The following is a 26,801-nucleotide window of genomic DNA, read 5'->3' as shown; positions in this document are numbered from 1 at the left end:
ATCTTCTTTAAAACTCATACGCATGTATTCTGGATTCATGTTAGTTTGAACTTTTTTACAAATGTGTAATACATGATTTGAGTGTACACATCCTAGGCATTATTTTTAATGATTTCAAAAAAGGTTTTAAAATATATAGGGTAAACCGATTTAACAATTCGTAACCATTTTATATTTTGGTGAATATGTATGAATTTTCACAATCACATTTGTATGTTTTTGAGCAATCTGCTTTCGCCCTTCTGAATGTTAGTGCTCTCTGTCATGAGTAGCAGGAAAGAAACACATGAGGCATGAGTAACAAACATCACCAACCTTGTTTACTCTTCACTTACGTTCTCAAACATTACGCCACTACACAACACTTCCTTACAACATTCTTTTAAAATAATAGTCCCAACACAATTCTACCCATGCACGATTACCACAGTTAGATTTAGGGGTGGAGTTTCATGCTTATTTTTTTTTCTAAAAATCATGTACTCAGACTTCTAAAAACTTCTAAAAATCCTATCATACTCAGATCATTACAAATCACACTTTAGGACATGGATCTATTATTATATTTGGGAAATTTAAGCAGAGAAGCAGTTTTTTTCTCCAAAAAAATAAAGATTATGCCAAACTAATTTAGAAACAAAATTATCACCTAATATAGCTTCTAACGTTTGTGTGTGCACTAATAAAACAGTCAAGGAATGAATGGAGGTTACTTAGGTGAATAAATAAAAACAAACAATAAAATATAAACACCCACATAACACTTCATACCCACACTCACATCAACATCACTGAACACACGCACACCATAAAATGATTTAGAGAGTTAGAGGTTAGTGCATTTGATATGTAAGAAAGTACCTCCACACACACACAAACAAGCAAATAATTTTCAATTTACTTTTGTGGCAGCCTTATCCTGCCTGCTCCTCTCTGTTTCATGACTTCAGGTGCTAATGCAATTGCTCGGAATCACCAGGCTCTGACATAATATTCCCTCTCTCCCAAATCTGTCACCACTCTCTGGGTTTGTTCTCTTTTTGTTGTATTCTCTTTCTCCCTCTGTTATATTTATCTGTCTCTAAGTCTGTTGGTCTGTTGACCCTGACAAGTCCTTCAGATGAACGAGAGAAAGAATTAAGAAGCCAAAGTCGAAGGAAAAATGAAAAGAATATGGGACGGATGGAGACAGAGAGAGAGAGCGAGGGAGACAGGCAGACATTGGAATTTTGTTTGGCTGAAAGAGGTAAATATAGTCCTAATGACTAAGATGTGGACAGAGATGGGGAGGAGGGGGAAATGGAAGCAGTGGAGAAAAAAGAACGAGGGATGAAATATGGAGGAATAGAGGAAAGGAGAGAAATATTGATTACTGGGGTATGTGTACGTGTTTGGCCTGACCAAACACACTGGCAATCCTCCAGTTTTGACAGACAAGGGGTAGTGTGTGTGTGTGTGTGTGTGTGTGTGTCGCTCTCTGTGTGTGCTTTGGTTGGGGTTGGAACGAACGAAAGAGCACATGACCACATTTCACAACAGCATTTTACTGTTTTTGAGTCACTTCAAATTAACCTGGTGTAATCATAGCCTGGGCTTGTCATTTGGGGTCCCACTGTGCTAATGTTGTGCAAAAGCAGCAATTTACGGCACCTTTACACTTTGCATTATACAGTAGGAGACGTGGGAAGTACACATGCAGTCCTGAATTCATCAAAGAGAGCCAAAAACACTCAACGATATATCATCCACAAAGGAAGGGACATGTGCTTTGCTGTTGCTTACAGACCCCCGGGCGATTTTAAAATACTACAGAGTACATTACTATAACGGCGCCATATAAATTTGCATAAATCTCTTGTGTCCCTGACTGGTTTATTAAATATGCTGTGAACACTGTGCTTTAAAAGACATGTTCACTTCAGTTATTTACAGTTTATGAACATACAGCACAAAATGTATGTTTACACAATTATTAGATTTATAAGACACAAGGTCAATTTATTTCCCTTACAAAGAACTTGAGCAGTTTATGGGTATTATATCATTACATTTACGCATATAACATATAAATATACATTGGCCATATTTCCAATTATAAAAGGTCTATTTAGCCAAGCCTGAATTAAAAAATCTTGACATTTGCTCTAGCTCTGCTTACCATGTTCACGAGAGGAACAGCAATGTTTGATTCATGAAAAAAATCTCTATTTTAAGGCATATCTTTTCAATTAACCGTTGATCCAGTTGACAAAAAGCGGTCTCTGATCTGAGTGATTTATTCAGAAAACTTACAGATTCGTTTCCCTAGTTCAATTCGCTGGAACAATGAACCCACTGCAGCAGTTCAATGGAGAAGCTCACTTAAGGGGAAGATTATCAGTGAATAACACCACATGGCTAATATTTACAGGGTTTAAATTGGGCTGAGGCCGTCCGGCACATAGGCTTAAACTGGTAACTCATCAGTGGACTTTGACCTTTCCAAAGTTTCCATTTTAAAAAAACATTTTTTGACACCTTTCTTGTTCTTACTAATTCAAGCAATGATTCAAAGCGCTGCCTTTTAAGCATTAAATAATGGACAAACAGCGCACAAGTGAATTACAGTAGAGTGAGCACAGTGACAAAGTTTGCACGTAAATTTGATTGTGCACAAAAATCATCACGTTGTGAGAAGTTGTAACGGTCACCAGCTGGAGTGCCCTTGATACCCACCAGAAGGCACTCCAGATTAGTCTTGTATCACTCTCAGACTACATAATTCTCTCAGCGGGTCCTGAATGGTACCTGTTAGACTCATGTTGGTCAACGGTGCTGCTGGATCTCAGTGTGGCGCACAAACACGGAAAACGCTCAGAAATGCAGACACACAGTACAACAAGACTTCGCAGGGATTGAACAAATGAACCAGGTATATAAAGACAGACAAACAGGATGATACACAGGTGAATGCTATCAGAGAACGAGGTACAGGTGAGTGTGATCAGTGAAGATGAGTCCGAGCAATGAGTTATGGGAAATGTAGTCTGAGAGTGATACAAGACTAATCTGGAGTGCCTTCTGGTGGGTATCAAGGGCACTCCAGCTGGTGACCGTTACAGAAGTAACAGACCCGACAGCAGAACTGACCACAAACGTGAGTTCTGTTCTGCATGTACACGCAGATCTGAACATATGTGATGCGCGTGCTTAAATCTTCACAGCAAGAGTTTGAGTTGACAACTTATGTGTCCAAACTTATGTGTTAACAAATGCTTTAAAACTCCTATTTGGTTTGGCTGCTTGTATTGCGTTAAAGGGATATGTTTTCTTGTTGTGTTCATGTCTAAATAGCTGTAAGATTCTTTGTGCAATATAGAGCAGTACAGTATAGTTTTATATAGGCCGACTGTAATTAGTGTAGAAATATGCCAAAGGCTTACAGATCATTAAATGTTTATTAAACTTTTATAGACCCCCAAAAAGTTTTCAAATTGCCAGACATGATTAATTATATTGGTGTCCATTTAAAATGAAGATACAATTTTATTTGCCTTTTGAAGAAAATACATATTTTACATTTAAGATTTCTATTTAAACCCTTATATTGCAGTATGAATTTAAAAAGAAACACAGACAGCACATTTTCATACAACCACATGCAGCACAAAATTATTCCAATGTATTTTTTTTTTCTGTCTTGAATAATATGACAGTTTGTTCATTGTGCTATTTCTGCATTCCAGTATTATAATTTCTACAAAATATTACATGATTTATTTATTACAGTGTACTTGGTCATGGGCAGTTGACACCACAGAGCATCGCTTCGCTTCAGAAGGCCTTACGGATTACTTTTATGATGGATGATGAATGTGCTTTTTTGGGGTTCAAAATCTATTTAGCAGAGGTGGAAAGTAACTAATTACAAATAGTTTCGTTATAATACTTGAGTACATTTTATATTTTTTTCAATATAATTAAATTATAGTACTTCTATTTTTACTGTAACTTGAGTTGAATAAAAATAAAGTATATTACTTTGCTACATTTATTTTTCACCAAAAGTAAGTACTTTGAAAAGGGTGTTGAGGTGCGGAGCAACAGGGAGGACTGGCACTTTTAACACTGCGGTGGAGCCCCTGCGCTTCAACCAATAATAGACAGGTCTGACTCAGGAGCAAAACCAATCAAGACTTCCAGTTCAACTGAGCTGGGGGAAGAGGCATTTAAACCACTTTTTGACAGTCAATCACTGGCGCTCGCATTTTGAATCAGTATTGTATCCACCTTATATTTTAAGTAAGCGTGCATGGGCGCTGCCATTTTTTAAATATAATGTGTAAGATTTCCGGTATGTCGCCACTAAATCGTAGTTGTATTGTAATGCGAGCCCGTAGTTTTGCGACGACTGTGTAGTTTTGACTGGCTTGTTCAACTTTTAGTATGGACTACAGACAGACTGGCGTCCTTTGTGAAGTTATTGGGTGCCATAATAGAGTGGTTCAAGCTTAAAAAATGCCTACAAGATATTTGTTTTGACCATAACTCGCGCATCAAAACTGAATGTGGATGTGGGGCACCCTATGATTTGCACGCTGCAAGAAGCTCATCGGCTTTGGTTAAAAGCATTATTGTAACGTGTGAACACGCTAGCAATGCAAGTTGCTTGTTTTGCTAGTTTTAGTCAAATAGTTAACAGTGTATATGTTGCATTAACCCGTTCAATCTTCATTTTGAGTACTTTGCATGCACATGCTTAATGTGTGACACGGTGCAGAAAAGGTGAAATAGTGTATGTAAAATGATGTTATTAAGGTTCTAAACAATTATGTATTTCTCTTGTGTGTATTTGAGCGACACATTTGTGAGAAACTGGCCAAATTTCTGTACGTTTGCTCTTTCCACTTCATTACTGGCAGATCCCCAGAAGATCATCTCTTTAATATTTGGCCACCTCTTTACGATTGAAATGCTACAGTCTTAATTTATACTGTAATTTCTTGAACAATAACATGGACATCAAAACATGCAAACTCAGAATGAGGGTTTAAACTTTTATGTTATGAAATAATCATGATGAATTAACAGTTTGCATATTTAGAATACGTATTGGTGTATTCTCCAGTCTTGGCATAGGTTTATAGATAATTTGCCTTACAAATCTGATGAAATGGCGCACATTCCTTTTCCATTTGAACATCATAAGCAACACAAACTCACAGAATATGCTGAGAAGCGCGTCGAAGACCTGTCTCTGAGTGACAACACAAAATAATTGAAAACACTCTCATAAGATGTCAGGCCACTTCTTCATTTCATCTCCCACTGTGCTATACACTGGGGGTGTGGTAAATATTTACCATCATGGTGTTTCATAGTATTTTGGTGTGTGTTCTCACAACATTGCTCCTTACATCATCATATTTACTTCTGCGTTGCAAAATAAGGTGGATCCTGCATACGTACGAATGTATTTCGCTTTTAAATTGTAATTTTGGTAGCTCCTGAAATGGGTCATACCAGTAATATTACCAGAGCACTGAGCCAGTGAAGTAAATAGAAAACCTGGCTCGTACGTATGCAGTTATTGCATGGACGGAGCAAGAACAATGTAGGTAAAATGGCACATTTCTGATAGAATGAAAAAAAAGAGCATTTTATGTAACATGTTAACCCATACCCCTACTTTTGTTTTGTTTTTTGTTTTTTCTGGCACTTTTCTTTTCATACTGTTTTAATCCCTCATTTGATCAGACCTCTGAAAGCAAAATGATCTCAAGACAAGAGAACAGTTAACACAAGAGCTGTAAGAAATTTCGTTTAGCACACACCGTGTACCGTCTGTTGCCAGAGTGCATTATTGTTATCATGCTGAGGAGCCATGAATTTTTTTTTTCTTAACATGAACATGTGAAACAATATAAACATAACCATATGCTAACTCTGGTGTATGTACAGTGTGTTCTGCACAATAACTGATTTAAAATAAAATCGCTGCGCTTCGATGCCCTTGCAAACTTCCCTAAGCATTTCCCCATGGGGGTAATTCCTGCCACCATTTAGAAGTGCGTTCCACTTCGTTAAGTAGACGAGAGAAGTTTATATGGACAGACCCTCTCTCTCTCTCTCTCTCTCTCTCTCTCTCTCTCTCTCTCGTCTACTTCATGTACACTTCAGGCAGCTCCATATACCACAATGCACAACTGTGATGTCAACACATATTGCGTTAAATTGACCCCACCACAAACAACTCTATGATATGAATTATTATTATTTTTTATTATTATTATTATTTAAACAACTTAAACACACATAGAATGCTGCATTAAACAATTTCGTAAGGGAATAAAGTTAATAATAAAATCAACTCCATAGTGGATTCTAAGTGATCGGAGAATCTGCACAACTGCAGCAGTGGAGGACTATTATTCTGGTGAGCAGAACCAACTTAAGACGGAACAGTTTGATCTTCGTCTGAAAAATCAGAGGAAAAGGGCGTTTCATTCCCACCCACGAGTAGAAATCGAATATTCAAGCTATTTAATCCCTTTTCTACCTCAGAACGAAAAATCAAGCTGAATTCTTTTTTCGTTTTTTTTCTGCTTTCAATATTAAATCAAAAAACAACTGAACAAATGATGCACGGATTCACATACTCACTGATTCATTTTGTCAATCCATCAATTTCTTTTATCCTTTGAATACTACTAAAAAATGCTCCATTATCACAATTATCGTGTCCAAAAGAATAGAATTTTAAATACCACACTTATCAGTCAACACCTTATACGTATATTGCAACATGCCTATAACAAATATGCCAGCAATTCCCTGCCCTTCCTTCACACGCAACACAACAAATGGCCAACACAATGCTCGAGACATGAGATGGACTGCATTCACAAACACTGGCTGGATCTGGGGCCATATGCATTGACAGCTCGTGATCATTATAGCTGAGCCCATGGTTGCACTGGCTGTGAGAATGCTCCCCTTTACTGCACGGCTGTAAACACAGCTCATAAAATGCTTCGCATGCACTGTGATGACCGACGCTATCGAAACCACTTTAGCTGACAAACGACCACGTCATCCATCAACCTTCCACACAGGCACGGATCCTCGGCACAATAACAAAGCCCATGCTGCACTGCACAAAAACATTACTACACTATTTAGATACCATTCGTATGTTGAACGCATTTAACAGAGATGCTGTATCACTATTAAGAAGTGACTTTAATCAAGTTTAACTCCAAGATCTCTTCTTCAAGAGTGTGGTACAAAGTAATCTTACTCACAAGACAATAGCGGTCTTATCTTAATCCTTTGCCAGATTTTCATCGTCAATCTCAGCAGACTAAGAGAAAAAAAGCCGTTTTCCCTAATTCTCTCTTCAGCATTAAACAACATGCAGGCTATTATGCCCTGACAAATTAAGAAATCAAATGTTGCCATTCTGTAAGGTGTTTGTACCACATCTCAAAAAAAAACATTGTTTAAACCTCTCCACCAGTTGTTAAATTGGTTAAACACATAATCAGCAACTTGGTTAGTAAACTGAGTTGCCAAGAAGTCGATGAGTAAAAGGTTGTAAGTTTGAATCCCACAAGCAGCAATTTAAGAACTATCATCATTGTGCCCATGTGCCTATGAACTATCATCCTTGTGCCAAGACACTTAACCTTAGGTTGCTCCAGGGAGGCCTTCCCTGCAATACTCTTTGGATAAAAGTGTCAGCTAAATGATAAAATAGCAAAAGTGTGCATATTTTTTTTCACCAAATACAAAACTCTTAGGACCTGGCAGAGGTCTATGAGAAACAGAGGTATGTGCACTCCTAGGGCCTCATCTCCAAAGCATTTCTCCAAAGCATTTCAAATAAATGCATTTCTCATTTGGCTTGATTTCCCCCTTTTTAAAATGATTTCGTTCTAAGACAACCCTACGGTGGTCGAGAGAGCTCAATGCACTGCAACTGAAGAAAACACATGCAAATAGAAAAATACCCCCAAATTGAGAAAACATCTTCATTAGTTTCACAACACATGTGTGCTCCAAAACCTCACAACACTCACAATGCACTGCAAACGTTCAACACACAACCAAATACAGAAACGACCAAAACGAAAATGTTTCCAGGTGATCCCAATAGGTGACGAGCCCAGCAGGGACATGCTTATTGCTCGTGAGCATCCATATGCCCTACTCCCTTCGAAGGGCAGAGCCCTTGAAGTGGGGACTTTGGAGTGAGCTGGGCACTTAACGCAATTTCCTCATTATTTTCACCAGGGATGTTCCTATGACAACGCAGTGTCCATCAGCTGAATAGCTGTTCTTATGACAGAAATGTCTTATTGCTGTTAACATAACTGTTGCAAATATGCATTTTATACAAAAAAAAAAATGTTTTAAAAATATGCGTTATATGTGTGTCTCCACTTTAAAACTTGCCTTCTCATCTTTGGACCCTGCATTACCTAACATTATTATGAAACTTATTTAAACATAGAATGACAAAATGTGTACAGTGTACAACCCCAAATCAGAAAAAGTTCAATACAATGTAAAATGCAATAAAATCAAGAATCTGTGATTTGTTCATTCTTTTAAACCTTTTTTCTTTTAACTGAAAAAAGTCCAAAGAAAGGTTTTCCAATGTTTTCACTGACCAACATAATTGTATTTTGTAAATGAACAAATTTTGATTTTGATGGCTGAAACACACCCCAAAAAAATTTGGGACGGAGACGTTTACCACTGTGTCACATCACCTTTCCTCTTAATTACACGTTTTAATCATTTGGGAGTTGAGGATACGAATTGTTGGTGTCTTGCAAGTGGAATATTTTGTTTGATACAAGACAGCCATTCAACAGTATGTGGTCATCATTGCATGATTCTCCTTTTCATGATGGGTGTAGGGTCAGACACACACTAATTATTCATATTTATTATATTTAATGAATATAAAGGTCTATGAAACTCCCCCAAAACTAACCTCAAAAATGAAGTTACTTCGGCCGGGTGTCCTGTTACAGAGCACTTTAAGACTGATAACAGACTTTTACGACCTCAAAGGAATGTGGCCACATGCGCCACAGAGAGAAACAATCTTTAATACAATCTTTGCGGCATTACTCTGATCTATGAAGGAACATGCCTCCCAGAAACTGTGATGATTTACTGTCTCGGGGGGAGACCCCCCTCACTGTAGCCCCCGGGCCCAGCACCATTGGCCATGCTTTCATTCTCCCAAAAGGGAATCAGACAATTTTTCTTCAATCCAGAAACTGCAACCTTACCAACTTAAAAGGACAACCTCAGGAGTGCACCACGACTTCTCAGGCAGAAGAAGTCTGCCGAAACTCACACCCTTTTCTCTACGTGTCCTCCCAGACCAGGGCTGGCAGGCCACAGTCTGCACTCCAGCCATGAGAACAGAGTCAAACCAACCATGCAAGTTCATCATATCTTCTTCATCAAACGAAGAAGAAAATGATTGAGAATTCAACATTTGACACGCGCAGAATCATCAACAACTTCAAATTTCAACAACTTTGATAACAGTGTACCATACCCAGTCATGAAAGTATACTTTTGATTTGATGCTTTGAAAGTGAAATGCTGATGTTTCTTCTCATAGTTACATGGAACTTCTCAATAGTTTAGTTTCCGGTTTCATTCTATAAAACTTGTACATGATATGTATTTGGTTCTGTTTTGTTTGCAATACGGAGTCCCTTTTACGATTTCGATTTGGCTACATGCTCAAAGCGCTGTACAAGCTAAGAAATAGTTATTCTTCTTTGCCCATGGAAGGTACCTTTTTCTTAGAATAAATGAATAATCAAAGAGTTCATTGGACGAACTGATTAATTGATTGTAATATTAATTCAGCCACGTCAAGTTAATCCAATTAACTGACCCATATATTCATAACAAGTTATTATTGATTATTAATATTTAGGCATGTAACAATATACCGCGGCACAATATATCGCAATACAAAAACACAACAATACGTACCGTGGATAGTGACAATACGTATCGTGGATAGTCCCCCCAAAATAAAAATGACTGTTTGACAAATTTTTTTTTTGTCAGAGTTTGTGTCAGTACTGCATTAAACTTCTATATATAATGTTGATTATAATTTATAATGATGCAGTGGTGGAATATTTGTGGGTCGTGATAATGCCAAATATCTAATGTTACTACTAAAAAGTGATAATGTTACTAGTAAAAAGTGAAAAGGTGAACACTCTGTACACAGAAACCCTTGACTCACAGAGAGCACTCAAACAAACACGAAAGTGAGCATTTAAAAGCAGCGTCTATCAGTGGGTACCGAATTTTTACTGGTAGCACTAGTCCTTTTGCCAACCCCATTCCCTGCTGTACTATTCAAAAAACAGTAGGTGAAAATATCATTGACCTACTAATTCCGACATGATTCGGGGGTGCTCATTTGATATTTTACCATCCCATAAGGCCACAGTAGAAGGGTCATGAATGGCAGAGAAGCATCACCATAGCATAGATCACAACAGAGCCAAAATGGCGGGTCGGACAGTGCAGGTTTTTTTTTTTTTTTTGCAGGTTTACTCAAATAAACTAAACTCAAAATGAGCAGACATCAAAAAATGGACTTTTTTTTTGTCCTGAAAACGAGAAATGTTGATATTGGTCTTAAATAATAACCATTCCACTTTCCTTCATTGTGACTCAAAACCAGCACAACATTCAGTGTCAGAAATAGCAGAGCCTCGATGGCAGCCTCTTTCTCATTATCTCGTAATTTATTTCACTGATGAAGGTAGGAAGCAGAGATGTTTGAAACAGCAGCCACATCTGAACAAATAAACAACATTATAGGAAAAAAAAATCTCTCAGTGTGAATCATTTTTCTCAATTCATTCTGGAAAACCTGAGAGCTGAAATGAGAAATGTTTGAGCTGGCCTTTCCACACAGCCCTCTATGCAGCATTTTTGCTCAATTTCTCTCTCACACTCACTCACATTTTCCCACTCTCTTTCTGCTTTAAAGGTTGAAGAACACTATGTTCTTGTGTACCGTGCCAGCTGATCACACGTGCCTCTGCCTCAAACGTGCACATTTTCGTGGTTATGCTGAGTCGATTCGAACCAACAGGCTCCTCTGTACCCCATTCACAAAACAAAGAAACACCTTTGAATCCTCCCATTCATAAATCAGCACCCTAATAACTTCCATTCACTAAAAAACAACCCCCATGGCCTCAATTAACATACTGTAACAAGCTAAGCCAAATACATTAATTTACCCAATTTATCCATGCTGAGAAAACAAGTTTACCGTCCATAAGGAAAGAACAATTTCACAAGCAATTCTAATAAAATTGATCCCCTGCAATTCTTTCACTGCATTTACAAAAGAATGATGCTCTTAATTCACCTTGCTTTATTTACCAAACATCCTTACACTCGATTTTATTAAAAAACAGCCCCTCAAACAACATCATGCCATGTCTCCGCCCAATTTTTACCAACTATGGTATTCAACATTTTCCAACCCAGGCTCATTGAAAAAGCATGCCTGTGGCAACATTTATGCAAAATGATATTACATTGCTTCTTGCGCATTTTGCAACACTTTGCAATGTTGCATGAGTGGCTCTAAAACTGTGTACAGATTTTTCCTGAAATAGATGAACGTGAATCTGACAACATTTTATTACATTGGTTGTTGCACATATTGTGTATAATGCAATCAGTTCGTAAATGAAATGTCCGGTGAGTGGCGCTAATAATTTAATGCTCTATCGCATTAAAAATATAATGTACCACCTAAACCCTACCTTAAGTGTCACAAAAGTGAGGTGACAAAAGGCATTTCTTGAAGGAACCATGCCATTTAAGCTTGCTTCCACAAGTCTTTTGAGCTTTTAAAGCGACTCATAGTTAAAGGTGCTGTAGAACATCTGGGAAAATGCTAACTTTAGCCTGATAGCAGTAAAAGCGTACGTCACACCCATGCCGCCGTCCAAAGCCATGCCTCCTGAAGGCATGAACGAGCACAGCCCAGAAGACCAGAGACAACATTACTCTAATAAGTAACAATAACTACAATGCCAAACATAAACAAATTCTTAAAAACAGAATTAGATCCAGGAAGTTGCCACTTGTTGTTGAGTTGGGAGAGTGAGAAAATGTGTGTCGCCAGTGCCACTTGTTTTCAGTTTAGAAGGAAAGTTAGGTTGTTGCTGCTTGCCTGCCATTCTCGCTCTGTCTACACAGCGTAAGTGAACACATTGATGCCTTATTATGTCTGCGTGAACAGCCTGCGCAGTGGTATGTGGTTGACTGACAGGGAACGCATGCTATAGGACAGTTCGGACAGAACGCAACGATTGAACAAACATTTTATGGCCCTGCACCTTCCACAGACGACAACAGGATATGAGGACTTTCAACCAGCCTAACAAAAAAAAAATGTTTCTGTAGAGAATCGCCTACAGCCCCTTTAATCTGATGCAAATGTCAGCATGTAAGCCTATTAGTTTAAAAATCATCCAGTATGGTAGAGTGTTTTGAAGTCACAAAATAATATTGTGCAAGGAACCGCATGGAAATAAGTCTTTATTCATTTATAATATGCCTGTGTGATCATAATTTGAGTGAAAAGGATTAAAAATTGCATGTGTTATCTTCAGCTTGAAACTGCAGTGAATTGCATACAGCCACATTTTTGGAGTTTGGCAAAAATGTAACCTAGGCTCAATTGAAAAAAAATGTGCCTCTACCTACATTTTTGGAGTTTTGCAAAAATGTAGGTAGAGGCACATTTTTTTTCAATTGAGCCTAGGTTGAAATTTGGCTGCTACTCAGAGGCTCTGCGTTGATGAATGGGCTCCTGGAAACTGCTACCAGCCGGCAGCTGGCTCCGAGGACCCTCGAGTAGGAGTTCAGCGACACAAACCTCCGTGGCGGTCTCTACATGGTGCCCTGCCTGGGGTTGGCTCAACCAGCACATCCCTTAAGCTTCCAGGCCCCACTGAGATCCTGCATCCTGCCTTTCTGTCAAGCACAATGGAGTGTTTTAAGGATTAGACCCGTTCTAAGGACACACCGAGGGAAATGCCGTGAGTCAACTTGGATCATTCACCATCCAAAATCTATGAGCCCTTGGGCAGCGTCTGCCCTAAGATCCGACATCACCCTCTATAATACCACCAGTCCTCAGAAGATCCTAGCTTCTGTATAACCCACAAAGAATCTGAGCACCTCAAGGCAGGATATGGATTTCTTTAACAAGTGTTGGTCGTTGAATTTCCTTTTTCCTTGGACAGGTGGATTTAACTATAGAAGCTGATTTATTGCAGCTTTAAAAGATTGTTAGCACTAAACAACAGCGGTAAATGATGCGTGTAAGTCAAGCTTCAGCTGTTGAATCAAAGCTCCTCCAAAGATACAGGGCACTCAAACCGACTCTAAACTAAAATTTAATTATAAATGATCAGGATTGGCCTCCTCCTGCCTCTATCTGCAGATAATTGACTACCTACCATGAGCATTAGCTATTCATTGGTTGCCTAGATTAATCGCACAGTTTCATTTAAAAAAAAAAAAAAAAAAAACCTGAAAAACCTCATTAACTTGGTTGGGGGTTTAGTAAAAAAATATATATGATACAGTGGCCCTGTGTTGTGCCACTCTACCATTTGAATATGATTGAGATTTAAAGTGGAAATTGCCCTGGAGAAAGAGACCTGACTTCCTGAGAGCGGGGGAAATAAGCAAGCCAGGAGATGCAATCCATCAGGGAGAGTGGCCTCTTCGCTGAGCGCTACAGTGCAAAAAGGCCATTATCCATCCAAAACACACAGATTTAGATGCAATGATATCATAACAGTCAGGTCAACAACGCAACACTTGATCTTTAAATTACCTGGAACTACTAATTAAAAATGCAGTGGCATTGACTAGAATACACATTGTCTATAATGAGCATGTTTGCAATTTCGTAATTGCAAACAGTCAAAAGGTTGGGCCGATGTAAAGTCCCCTCACTGAAACAAAATCTTAACATTAACATTTTTTTTTTACATATTTTTATTATTTCTTAGAAAAATATTTTAACAAAGCCTCTTTACTGCTTAGTATTTGAAAAACTTTTGCACACCAAACCAAAGTCAGGTACTGAAGTCCAACCAAGCAACATGTGATGACATCTCATCAGATAATTCAACCCGATCTCACGGGAATTCGTACGAATTTTACGAGGTGGCTAATTCGTAACAATTCATACGACCTCAGTCGTACAAATTAGTACGATTTTTGCTAAATCGTACATATTTTACGAATTGGCCAATTCGTATGAATTCGTACGAATGACCTACCCCTGACCCCGCCCCTAAACATAACCGTCACGTAGGTTAAGACAAATCGTACGAATTAGCCACTTTTTAATCACTCGTACGAATTCGTACGAATTGGTCGTGAGATAGGGTAGGATAATTTGACATTTTTATGACAAGGCAGGCAAGTTCAAGTTCTAAAATGTCATGTGGTGTGACATTCTCCAAAAACAACAAATGAATAATTCATGACTTGTAATATGTAGGCCCTTATTAATATTTCTAATTTTGCAAAGGTCTCCTAATATTTTCCACATACAGTGGGCTATATTTTTTAGAATAAATGAATGAAACTTTTCTTTAAAATAGTATATTCATTTTTCAAAACAATATGAAACCAATATGACAAAACTAAAAACAAACTAAAAACTACATTTTTAAAAGATTATTCCTTACATTTATCAAGGACACTCTTACAGTACATGTCATTGACCCAGTCATTGAATCGTATCAATCAGCTAGAGTGTTTTCGTTTTGTTTTCATTTTTTTCTGATGATTATCACAAAATCAAATGACTGTCATGTTTCGCTATGCGCTTTTTTTTTTTTTTTTTTTTTTTCAGAGGGTAGCCCAAACAAGCATATTGTTTTACATTTTTGGCAAACTGAGAATGAAGTCTTTCAAAAAACCTAATGAAGCATCTGATGAGCATCCAAAAATGAAAGGCGGTTACAGTTCTACATGAGCCAAAGTGAATGTAGAGCTCCTATCTGTTCAGTGCGGTGGGGAGAGAAAGGATTGGGAACCAGTGGAGTGGCACAGGATGAGTGGGAGGTGCTGATGAGAGGAGATGAAGGAGGAGGAGAGCTGGAGCTGAAAACCAGCAGTCTTAAAGCATACCTCCTCACACCTCTCAGACACACACCGCTGTGAGGAGGGAGCTTCACTGACGACAGCTGCATAACAACACTCAACACACACATACTGTAGTAAAACAATGCGTGTACACTGAAGAAAAAAAAATATACTTTGAAAAAATACTCTATAATTTGTTACAGCAAAATGAATTAGTTTCTCAAATCATATTTCTTATTTATTGATTTAATATTAATGGGCCAGTTGTTCAAAACACTTAATCTGGATCAAAATGATCCGGATTTGGAAATCCCATTTTTTCCTATCCAGGATCAGGTAATCCGTCTTACTTTTATGCCGGTTTTTCAAAGCAACATTGGACTGGATCACCCTGATCCAGATACATAGTTTTCAAGATTACCAAATCCAGATTAGCAGTGCTCTAAATGGGACAACAAATCACAATGTGGGCCAACAGCTATGTAAAGAACAGGTAGAAGAGCCAACATGGGGTCACTGTAAGTGTTTCTTATTTTGAGACAAAACACAAATGGGGACAAGATCATTTTTATTTTATTTTTACTTTACTATACTGAAGAGCTTAATTGTTAGCCTATGTCTACTTTATCACTGTTACAACGGTTCACAAGTCAAGTGCAAAATATAAATAAAAGTATACACTAAATGATACAAATGTACCAATTTTAAAGTTTTACTACATTTTCTTCCTGAAATCCACCTTGAAATCCTACCCCCTGTTGGGATCAGGATAATCCTGTTTTTTTTTTGTTTTGTTTTTTTTTTGGATCAAAGTTATCCAAATCCCACTGACAAGTTTTGAACAACACAAACTGAAGGTCTGATCCAGATTAAAACTAGGATTGGATTCCCTGATCTAATCTGATTTCAGATTCCTACTTTCCCTTTTGAACAACCCATTTTCAAGATTTGATCCAATCCGATAACCAAAATCCGATCAGCTTACCTTTGAACAACTGGCCCAATCTTATAATCTTTAATGTTAATCAATATACCTATAATAAAATATATCAATATAAAATTCTCGGGGCTTTTTACTTTAATTTCACCATAAACAAAAGCTATATAACATGAAACATTTTGTTAGACAATGTTTAATTTGGTTTACTTTATAAAAAAATGTTTTATACTTCTTATAAAGTGATGTAATGAAGTATATGTATCATGTTTTCTGTTATGCACCAGAATTGTGTAAATCAATCAAATACAATTAATAAAACTCGCATCATTTCTGCAGTCAGTGAAGCTAGCCATTATGTGCTACACATAGGGTGACCACCCGTCCCGCTTTGCGTTGTACTGCACAGAATTTTCACCTCTTGTCCCGCACGTCGCATATTGAGGAAATGTCCCGCATTTTCAGTCTATTAGTTTTTAATATCATATTAAGAAAACGTGCATGCGTTCTTTTGCCTTTTTAAAGAAAGCATTCTACTTATTACTTTTGCTGCGTAGTTTGCAGCGCTTCGTCATAAGTACAAATACAACAGCTGTGTTTTAGCTATACACTATCCAATGGTTGAAAAGAAAGGAGCAAACACGGCCACTCGTTGGTTGTGACAGCTGTCAATCAAAATGTGGACCGGTGATTCGTTTCATATATGTTCCCAGTTGCAAAACAAATGGATAATTGGGTAAATTAAAATTTTAATTTAACGGAATTTATCTGTTGTTGTTTTAATTCACATCCTTTCTAAAAATATGAACGTTTTTGTTTTTGGTTTTTATTATATTCTTAATATATAAGACTGTAGTGTCTATCTAATTTCATGTTGTTTTATATTTTATTTGTTCATTGTTTATTTTGTTGGATTTTTGCTGGACTTTCTGTTTCTAAAATATTTATATACATGATTCCTGTTGCCTTTGGGCTCAGTGATGCTGAATTTAAATGACTTTTTTTTTGGAAGGAACTAAAGAACAAATCATTTTTTATCAGATTTAAAGGCAGAATATAAATGTTTTTATCAAGTTAGATAGACATTATATAACAGTTTCAGGGTATGTTTTAGTGTTGGTAACATGTCCCACATTGTCCCACACAAACTTATAATTGTCCCACATTTTTGTTTGATGGTGGTCACCCCAGCTACACATTACGATCTAGTGTCAAGTGAAAATACTATTTAAACAAAACAGTGTTTCTATGCAAGTAAGTTTAAACTGAAAACCATGATTTTTGATTAGACCAATATAAAAATGCACATTAAATAAACGGTTGTTTCACTTGTGTGAACTGATCTACAAACAGAGACTCTCTGGAACTAACCTGCACTCTTAAAACAGACCAAATTGTTTGCCGAGTTTCGTCTACATATCCGCAAAGACAACTTGGATTGGAAATAAGGTCAAATTACACTCTCTCAATCAGTCACACACACATGCTTTCACACCACATCTGGCCAGTCCTCACACACACCGGGTGCCAGAAAAGAAGCCGGATACACACTGTGCACATCAACACAATCTTCATGGACACTGATACACTCTCACAGCTGTCAGCTTCCTCCTGTGCCCGCCTCAACACACACACACACACACACACACACACAGACAAACATACACTTGCAAGAGAACACTTGGCTTTACCAACTAACATGTAATTTCAGGCACAGATGCACAGGGCAACGTACCACACACACACGTGCTATAGCACACAGACATACATTATATAAAATTGGTAATAGGGAGCACATGTGCTCACATAATGTCATAATGACACTTACACTCACGTGCACCCCAGTTCTCCATTACTGACAACACACAAACATGCTGTGGTTTGTAGCGATGCAACGCACGCAAGCTCTTGCAAATCACTTTGGAAGAAGAGCGTCTGCTAAGAAAATAAATGTAAATGTAATCGGAAATGGTCGTGTTTTTGGCCTCATCTGCCCTTCGCTGTGCAAGCGCCGTGACTCTTTGTTTGACATGGTCATTATTAAAGGTCAATGGGAATGTTGTTAACATGACAAAAAGCCTGTCGTGGACTTTCAATCTTTGACACGACTGCTATGAAACATGCACGGTTTGGATTGTTTTACAGGTAACACCGACTCCCGCCATGTGGCATTATTGGATCATTTGTGCTGTTGTGGAAATGTCTGTTTGCTTCCATGTTACAAGGTGTCATGAATCGTTAATGAAGAAACAGGGAGGCATGAGCGGAATTAAAAATCATCACAACTTAAAAAAAGGGGAACATTAAAAAATAATTTGAAATGGATAGTTTGGCCAAAAATGTGACTTTGGTTTATCTTCGAAACACAAATTAAGAAAATTTTAATGAAACCTGACAGATTCTGCCCTTCCATTAAAGAACCCTTACACCAAAAATTTGGCAAACAGGTGGTCACATAATGACATCATAATCTATGAATATTTTGAGGGTTTTTTTATTTTTTATTTTGAGTGTTTAGGAGATTTTCTTTTTACAAAGCACTACGGCTGCCCCAATGGAAATGTATAACTTTTCCAAAAAAAAGTATTGTCTGGACCTATTCTTTAGTACTCCATAAAGAATAATATGCTAAAAAAAAATATATGTCTTTTTCACAAGGATATGTATGCGCATTGATCAATGTTTATTTGAGAATGAAAGCATTAATAGTCATATAAATACTTTGTATATCATCATATAAAGTGATAGTGTCTTACTTTGATTAAACCATATATATATATATATATATATACATACACACACATATACATTATATATATATATATGTATATACACACACACATAACACATACATATACATTATATACACACACACACACACACACACACATATATCATTTTTTGAAACTTTTTGAAGCTTTAAAGTTTGTGACGGACAGATATTTCTCTGGTATCCATTAAAAAAAAATCAGACCACCTGAGGCTGAGTAAATGACAGAACAGAACTCTCATTTGGATGAGCTATCGTTTTAAAGGCAACAGCATCTTAGGGTATTTAATTTATGATTAATATTCTTTTTTTATGAATGCCAATTGGTCAGAATCCAGACTGAGGCCCTGCCCATCATCTTAGTTTTGTGACTGTGTGTATTGAGCTTATTAGCATCCAAAGTACTATGCTATTAGTATGTATATTAGATTCAAGGTAATCTCTCTAGGTTGCTTATGTGCAGTTGCCCCTAATTACCATGTGTGGTGGGAAGAAAGAGATGATGATGATGAGAGAGAGAGAGAGAGAGAGAGAGAGAGAGAGAGAGAGAGAGAGAGAGAGAGAGAGAGAGAGAGAGAGAGAGAGAGAGAGAGAGAGAGAGAGAGAGAGAGAGAGAGTCTGACAAAGCAGTGGGGAGGAGGTCATAATTCCTGAACTTTTAATGAAAGTTGTTGTGGAAACTTCACTGAAGCAACAAAGCAAAAAAACAAAGTAGGGTAGCACAGAGTTTAAATGAATGCATCATTTCATAAATACAGCTTTGCGTTGTCCTATTCCTTTAAAACAGATGACAGTTGTTGCCCAATGAGACAGTTTCTCTCGTGCTCAGCACACCATGCTGTGAGTTAACCAGCAAATTATGGCTGTAATAACGCAAGAACACCCTCCTCTCTTCAATCATTTAGACAGTGTATCTATAGATATTTAAAAACTAAATGCAGGCAGCATTCCTAAACACATATGTACAAAGGGTAAACAGGATAGGATTAAAAAAAATGCCAGACCCTAAAGCCACACAAAGATATTAATCATTTATGATATTTAAACTGCATGGAATACAATTGTTACAATCAGACGGCGTTGCACAGATGTAACAACACTGCTCATATAGGTCTGCAGCAACATTACATCACTGATGCACCAACATGCACACCTGTGCATCACATGCTTGATTTCACTTACAATCTCTTTCTGTCTTTCCCTATCTCTCCATCTCTCTCACACACACACATACACAACTGGACTGATGGTGAATACTTTGAACATGTTATCTGAGCAAACAATCTACACTACATGGATATTTCTACTTCATACATTTATCACAATTCAAAAAAAAAAAGAAAAAAAAGGTGAGGAGGATTAAAACTCAAACAAGTGTAATAACGAAACATGGTATTTTGAAGGGGTAAACAAATTAGGATTTATTGCTGGTCCAGCTGGTTCAAATTATTACTCAGCCCTGACTTCATCACATATAGGCCTAGATAGAATATCTATATGTGTCAGAAAACATAATATGCACTTCATATTATGTAAGGATAGGCCTAGTTTACCCAAAACAAGAGATCTAATGAACTCACCCTCATGTCAGTCATTCCAAACCTGTTTGACTTTGTATTCTTTGGCGCATACAGGTTTGGAATGACATAAGGATGATTTAATGAATCAAAGGGGTGGTGAACTATCCTTTACACATTTAGTTATATTTATGTCATATTAAAATCAGCAAAATTTGTAACAACATTTAATGTATAACAGTATACCAAATGTTTAGTTTAAAATTAATAATAAGTACACAATCAACAGATGCAAAATGTTATGCAACTGTAATTCTCTATAACAAAATGTGCAAATTGTAGCACTGCTCACTTTTGAAGTCTTGTTTTAGCATAGTAAGAAACATGACTATAGAGTGGTTCAGTGATTCTGTCAAAACCCAGAAGACTAATTCGCCAGTGGATCCCTCAGGATTTTCTTTAAATGGGGTTTTTCAATTAAGTAAAATAAAATAAGGTTTGTGCAATAAGGTAGGTTACGTCACTTGCGCGTTTTGCTCAACAACAAATTACACACACTCATTCCCCCCAAAAAAATACAAATTCATTTTATATTTTATAACCCTTATAACTCTTTAAAGAAGACTTTAAAAATCTCAATTGTAAAAAATACTTCTGGAACCAAGCCTACTAAAAGAAAACTGGAATGACCACTTTATTAGGCATACTGAAAGAAAAACTAAGCACCTGTGTCCATTTCAAAAACATCTGCGGAACTAAAAGTCATCAAACTCAAGGTGAATATGGTGGTGGCCGAAAAGAGATCCCCTGATATGATTGTAAAGCGCTTTGGGTGTACAGTAGTACATATGAAAGACCTATATAAATGCCTCATTCATTCATCAATGAACCATTTCTGTTCTTGCCTTGATCTAAACAAAAATATTTCAGCTTAATCTTTTCTAGATCTGTGTCAGGTAAAAGCATGCCATATTTCTTGTCCTCCTCCTTCTCCATTAACATACTGAACAGAAACCTGTCAGTATGATCAATCAGCACCTTGAATACATACAGCCCAAAATGTCTCCTCCTCAGCCTGGTCCACCATTATCCGTGTCATTTCACTGCCCCTGAATCTCATCTTGTTTCATCCAACAGCTGCTATACACATCTCTGCACCTCTCCACTTCACAGACACAGCATCACAATACCTGTCTTATCACTAGAGACCTCCCCGGGGGGAAAGCAAGGCCCACACTGGCTTGATTTTCAGCCATTGTTAGTTTACATGTGTCAATAGCGTTTTACGGACATGTCTTTGATTGGATATCAGAGATGAATGAATCAAGAGAAGCCGTGATCCCACACAGTGTCAGCGAGCTCACGTTAAGCCGTCAGGTGAATTGTCTATGGAAACGAGGGAAGTCTTGCAGGGATTTCCGTGGTAACTGTACAGGACCGCAGTTGTAGTTAGACCGAAATATCCGTGGTTACGGTAACCGTGGAGATGGGTGAAAGGGAAGACTTGGCTTCCTGTGGAATGGCTGATTAGAACAGGATGCCACTGAGTGCTACACTTTCTGTGTCAACGTTTCCTCTTTTTATGCTAACATTTCCATCTTTCTTGTTAAAAGTCGCTTCTGTTTCCCTTCTGTTTCATAGAAACACCCTCCTTTTTATTTTCCTCCTTCCATTGCTCCTTTACTACCACTTGGCCTCAGCTGTATAACACTGAGGTGCCGTTTACACAAAATGCTTTCAAAAATGTTTGTTAGACAGGCATGTTTGACTATTGCACTCACGCCTATTGCTGCGTCTTGCTGTCAACGTTATTCTAAATTAACACGACTCTCAAGTTAATATGGAATCCCAATTTTAGCCATATAAATGATTTGGTAAATCATTAAGATATAAAAGGTCATAATTATTTAATAAAAATGACTAAATCCTAAGACAACATCAAAAAGACATTATTATACAATAAAAAATCATTATGAAATCAGATTTTTTTGTTATAATTGACTGTCATAATTATGAAACTTGAATGAAAATGACGACATTGTTGATTAATTTTGTCATTATTGTTGCATCTCAGAATTTTGTCTTTCTGTCAATTTCGACTCATCTCTTAGTATCGCATTTTGACATATTATCTCATACTTGTTTAATATAACAATTTTGACAATTTTTGTCAATTCTAATTTCTCACACCTATAACATACGACTTAACTTAAAATTTACTTAAAGGGTTAGTTCACCCAAAAATGAAAATTCTGTCAGTATTTACTCACCCTCATGTTGTTCCAACCCCGTAAGACCTTCGTTAATCTTCGGAACACGAATTAAGATATTTTTGATGAAATTTGAGAGCTGGATCACTCCTGCATACTGGTCCATTATAGGCTTCTTGAGGAACCGAAACTTGCCGACCTCGAAAAGTTATTAAAGACAAACCCTTAACTTTATCAAGCGACGAGAAAACTTTTTGTGCGCAAAAACAAACAAAAATAACAACTTTATTTCAACTATTCACTTCCTTCTCTATGGGCCTCTAGTCAGTTAACGTAGTGTGATAGCGTAGAGCTACGTCACACATATGCTGTGTGATGCGTGTGACGTACAACAACAGATCATACGCTGTTAAACTAGTAACCTGACTCGAGGCAGAGAGAGAAGTATATGAATACAGTAGTTGAAATAAAGTCGTTATTTTTGTTGTTTTTTTGCGCACAAAAAGTATTCTCAACGCTTGATAAAGTTAAGATTGAGCCACTGAAGTCACATGGACTATTTTAACGATGTCTTTAGTAACTTTGAGGCCAGCAAGTTTCAGTTCCTCAAGAAGCCTTTAATGGACCAGTATGCAGGAGTGATCCAGCTCTCAGATTTCATTAAAAATATCTTAATTTGATTTCCGAAGATGAATGAATGTCTTACGGGGTTGGAAAACATGAGGGTGAGTAAATACTGAAAGAATTTTCATTTTTGGGTGAACTATCCCTTTAAAACAGGGCTTTAATTATAAAATACCGAACTTGTCCTTTAATGAACTTTTTGAAGAGTCAAAGTGGTAGTTGCATAGTGGCCTATGGAAGGACAGAAAGCTTTTAGATTTTATTAAAAAACGTATTCATTTGTGTTCTGAAGATGACCGAATGTCTTACAGGGTTGGAACAACATGAGGGTGAGTAAATACTGACAGAATTTTCATTTTTGGGTGAACTAACCCTTTAAAATTTAGTTATAGTATAATAATTTTGACTTTTTAAATTTATCTCACAATTACGATTTATCAAAGCATCATATGTGCCGGAAAACGGCTTCCATAAGTAAAAAGAAGAAAAAAAAACGTGTCTCTAGACCTTGTTTATTTTTGTCATTCCACTGACCAGTGTCCAACATCATGTGTTTTTAAAATAAAAAAATGTTTTCAATGTACTGTAAACAGCCCTAACGCAGGAATAGCTATGTGTAAGACATGGTGGGCTGCTTTATTTGGGTCTGAATGTCGGAGCAACTGTGGTGTCCCACGTGCTTTCTCCATCTGACCCCAAGCACCCAAACTGCGTCTGAGGTCTAATGTAAATTAGAATGGCCTTTATCAATAGCGAGCCAGTCTAACCTCTGGGGAGTCGGGGGAGAGGGGAGCAATGTAATCTCTTTCAAACACCAGCCTATGATCTCGTTAAAGACTAATTGATGTTCTGTGTTAACGAGCTTTACCTTAATTAGTCACATTTAAGTGAACGGAGGATACTGAGAGGGAGTTGGATACAGTTTGGGGCATGCTGGACACATCAACACAGCTATGTGAACCAAAAAAAAGGAGAGGAAAGTAATCAGATGAAGAGACTGATACAGAAACGCTGAAGAGAGGGATCCAACAGGGAAAAAAAAGACATGTTAAAAAAGCTGCAATACTCTAGAGGCAGAAACCCCACGAGGGAATGATAGAGGATAGAGAGCAAAGGTAAAGGAGAAGATAAAGAATCAATGCACTGAAACAGAAAAACGAGAAAGAGAAATGCAAACGTTGATTCAAGCTGCTCTAATCTTTCTGTCTGAGCCCTCCAACCATGTTCAGTCTCAGATATTCAATTCCTCTTCTTGCTTTCTTCCTCTCCTTCATTTCCTCCTCTCACTCCCTCATTCTGTTTGCACTGTATTTCTCTTTTCCCCATCCTTCACAGTATTTCTGTCTAAGAGTCTTCTCCTCCCCATCCAGCTTCATCTGTATCCACACCTCTGCTACATCCTCCTCTTCAGTGCATTATAGTCTCACACCTTTTTTCATTCTATACTCTTTCATTCTTTCACTCTTCCTCCTTCTTTATAAGTGCACTCCCCCTCCCTCTACAGTAAAGCCTGGAAAGCAGCTGCAAGACAGACCACTGGAGTGAAGCTATATTGACACTGAAGGCAACACATTAACATTACTGTGCGCATTACAGTACTGCAGTGTGTGTGTGTGTGTGTGTGTGTGTGTGTGTGTGGTCCTTGATGATTTGCGTGCCCAGTATCCACAACATGCCTTGTTCAATAAATGTGCTTTTTTTGGAGGTCATAATCTTTTCTCAGCTTTAGCAGATACTCTATACTGTATGTGAAAAAAAGTCTCAAGATAGCAAATCAGTACATCGTGAAGCTTATGAAAGGTCACATAGCACAACAAGCTGCTAGTACACACTAAAACATATCATTGAACTAAAATGTTTTCTGGTATGATGTATGCCAGTGCTGATCTCAGGCCTGTCTTGGTGTACATTAAGACTTCACATTCCCTCTGCAGGACTCCAGGCTCCATCTTAACAGCTTTAATAAGTTTGGCGCAAGGAGGGAGTAAAACTTATTACAGAATATGAAGCAGAAGCCCCACATAAATGATTTTACTTCATCTAAACGCCAACGGTTTGATTCATATCGCAGGAGGAAAACTGTGGGCCTATGATGGGCTCATATGAAATTAACATAATGAGCGCTGCTCATAAATCTCACTGATTTCTTACCCAACTATTAAAAAGCAAATGGCCAGACTTTGAAAAACGACAGCAATTTGTCTATTGAGATATTTCGATTCTCTCTTCGTCTTCCAATTTAAATTATTATAGAAAAATGCTCGAAAATAAATAGGATATGCTATATGTAAATAAGCTCGCATGGCACTGAAACACCAAGAATACCAAACACACACTGAGAGACACTGAAACAGTGCTCAGTAAAATTGATAAATCCGCAGTTTACATACACATCTGGAGACGAGCTGCCTGACAGCGCGGCGCATCGACAGGATCATTAGCCGCACCGAAGCAGCATTTTAAACACGTTTCAATATTCAGTTGCTTCACAGTTGTTGTTTTTATGAAAATCACTAATTGTGACCGCAGACTGCGCGTGTCTCAGTGCCGTTTCCAGGCGCGTGCGTTTTCGCGTGTTGCTGTAACCTCTGCGCGTATCAATGCAGTGAGTGAGCAAGAAAAGTCTAAGTATGTGCCGTTTCACTGAGGAACAAGTGGGCTTATGAGCACTGGCATATGTGCGCGCGTGCAGCAATGACAGAAGGGTCAAACCCCAGCGCGCGCCGGCCGTATCCATCTATCTTTCGCGTGCCATCCATCTTTTCCAGTAGCCTTACGTTACCCTCACCCGGAGCCACCGGTGCACTGTCAATGCCATGTCTCCTCGCTCCACGCAGTCAAGTCCGTGCAAAAACACAGCAGTATTCATTAAACTGTTACTTACTGTATTTTCACGCGCCTGTCCCCCCTCTCTCCTTTCGGCCCTCCATTCTCTTCACATCATTCCCCTCGAGGTATCCTTTTTGCGGCTTCTCTGGGAGAAATACACCTAGAAATATAAATATTCTACATGTATTCAATTTTCGCGAGCTCTCTCTCTCCACCTATCTCCCGCTCCCTCCTCTCCCTCTCTCTCTCGCTCCTCTCTCTCTCTCTCCGCTCTTTTGTTAAAATTCAGTATATGCGCCTCGTCACCTAGCAACCGTCAACCGTCAACCTCCCTCTCTCAAGCGCGCGCGCGCCTCCCGCTTCTCTCTCTCCCTCGCTCTCCATCACTTGCGACACGTGTTGAATGCTAAACTTAGCGGTGTGGAATAATATTAATAACTGGGTGGCTCGAGGTCTCTTCTTCTGTCTCTCACTCTCTCTCTCTCTCTCCCACTCCACACACACGCTATCGCGCAAACACACATCCTCCTTTCGCTCGTGCATATCATCATGCAATATAAATATTTACTAGAGCCACTCAGTCCTCTCTTGCATGCCCCCCGCAGCCCCCGTCCGTGTCTCTCTCCCCTCCCATCATCCCGTACTGCGAATCAATGGAGCTGCGTTGCCACTTCTGCTTCTCCGAGCAAAACGGAGAGGTGTGTGTCCGTAACGCAGTCCATCCGTTTCACTAGACA

The 26,801-nt window shown here is 38.1% G+C and overlaps 1 protein-coding gene across 2 annotated transcripts in view; it reads right to left on the bottom strand.

Moving 5' to 3' along the window:
* The window catches only part of grin2db (glutamate receptor, ionotropic, N-methyl D-aspartate 2D, b), an 81,250-nt gene extending 54,649 nt beyond the window's left edge, over nt 1-26,601 (bottom strand). Inside the window, exon 1 of one of the 2 annotated variants that reach the window (XM_039679537.2) lies at nt 26,120-26,601. The gene's annotated coding sequence lies outside the window, so the exon portion shown is untranslated. Of the gene's footprint in view, nt 1-901; nt 1,213-26,119 lie in introns of those variants that run through there. The other variant, XM_089117595.1, reaches the window with a different exon arrangement.
* Nucleotides 26,602-26,801: the final 200 nt, after the last annotated feature.

The sequence above is a fragment of the Pimephales promelas genome, chromosome 12, assembly GCF_988280905.1.
Source record: "Pimephales promelas chromosome 12, fPimPro1.hap1.1, whole genome shotgun sequence".
NCBI lineage: Eukaryota > Metazoa > Chordata > Actinopteri > Cypriniformes > Leuciscidae > Pimephales > Pimephales promelas.
The sequence above is the reverse complement of the archived record's forward strand: the minus strand, read 5'-3'. Positions and strand labels throughout refer to the sequence as shown.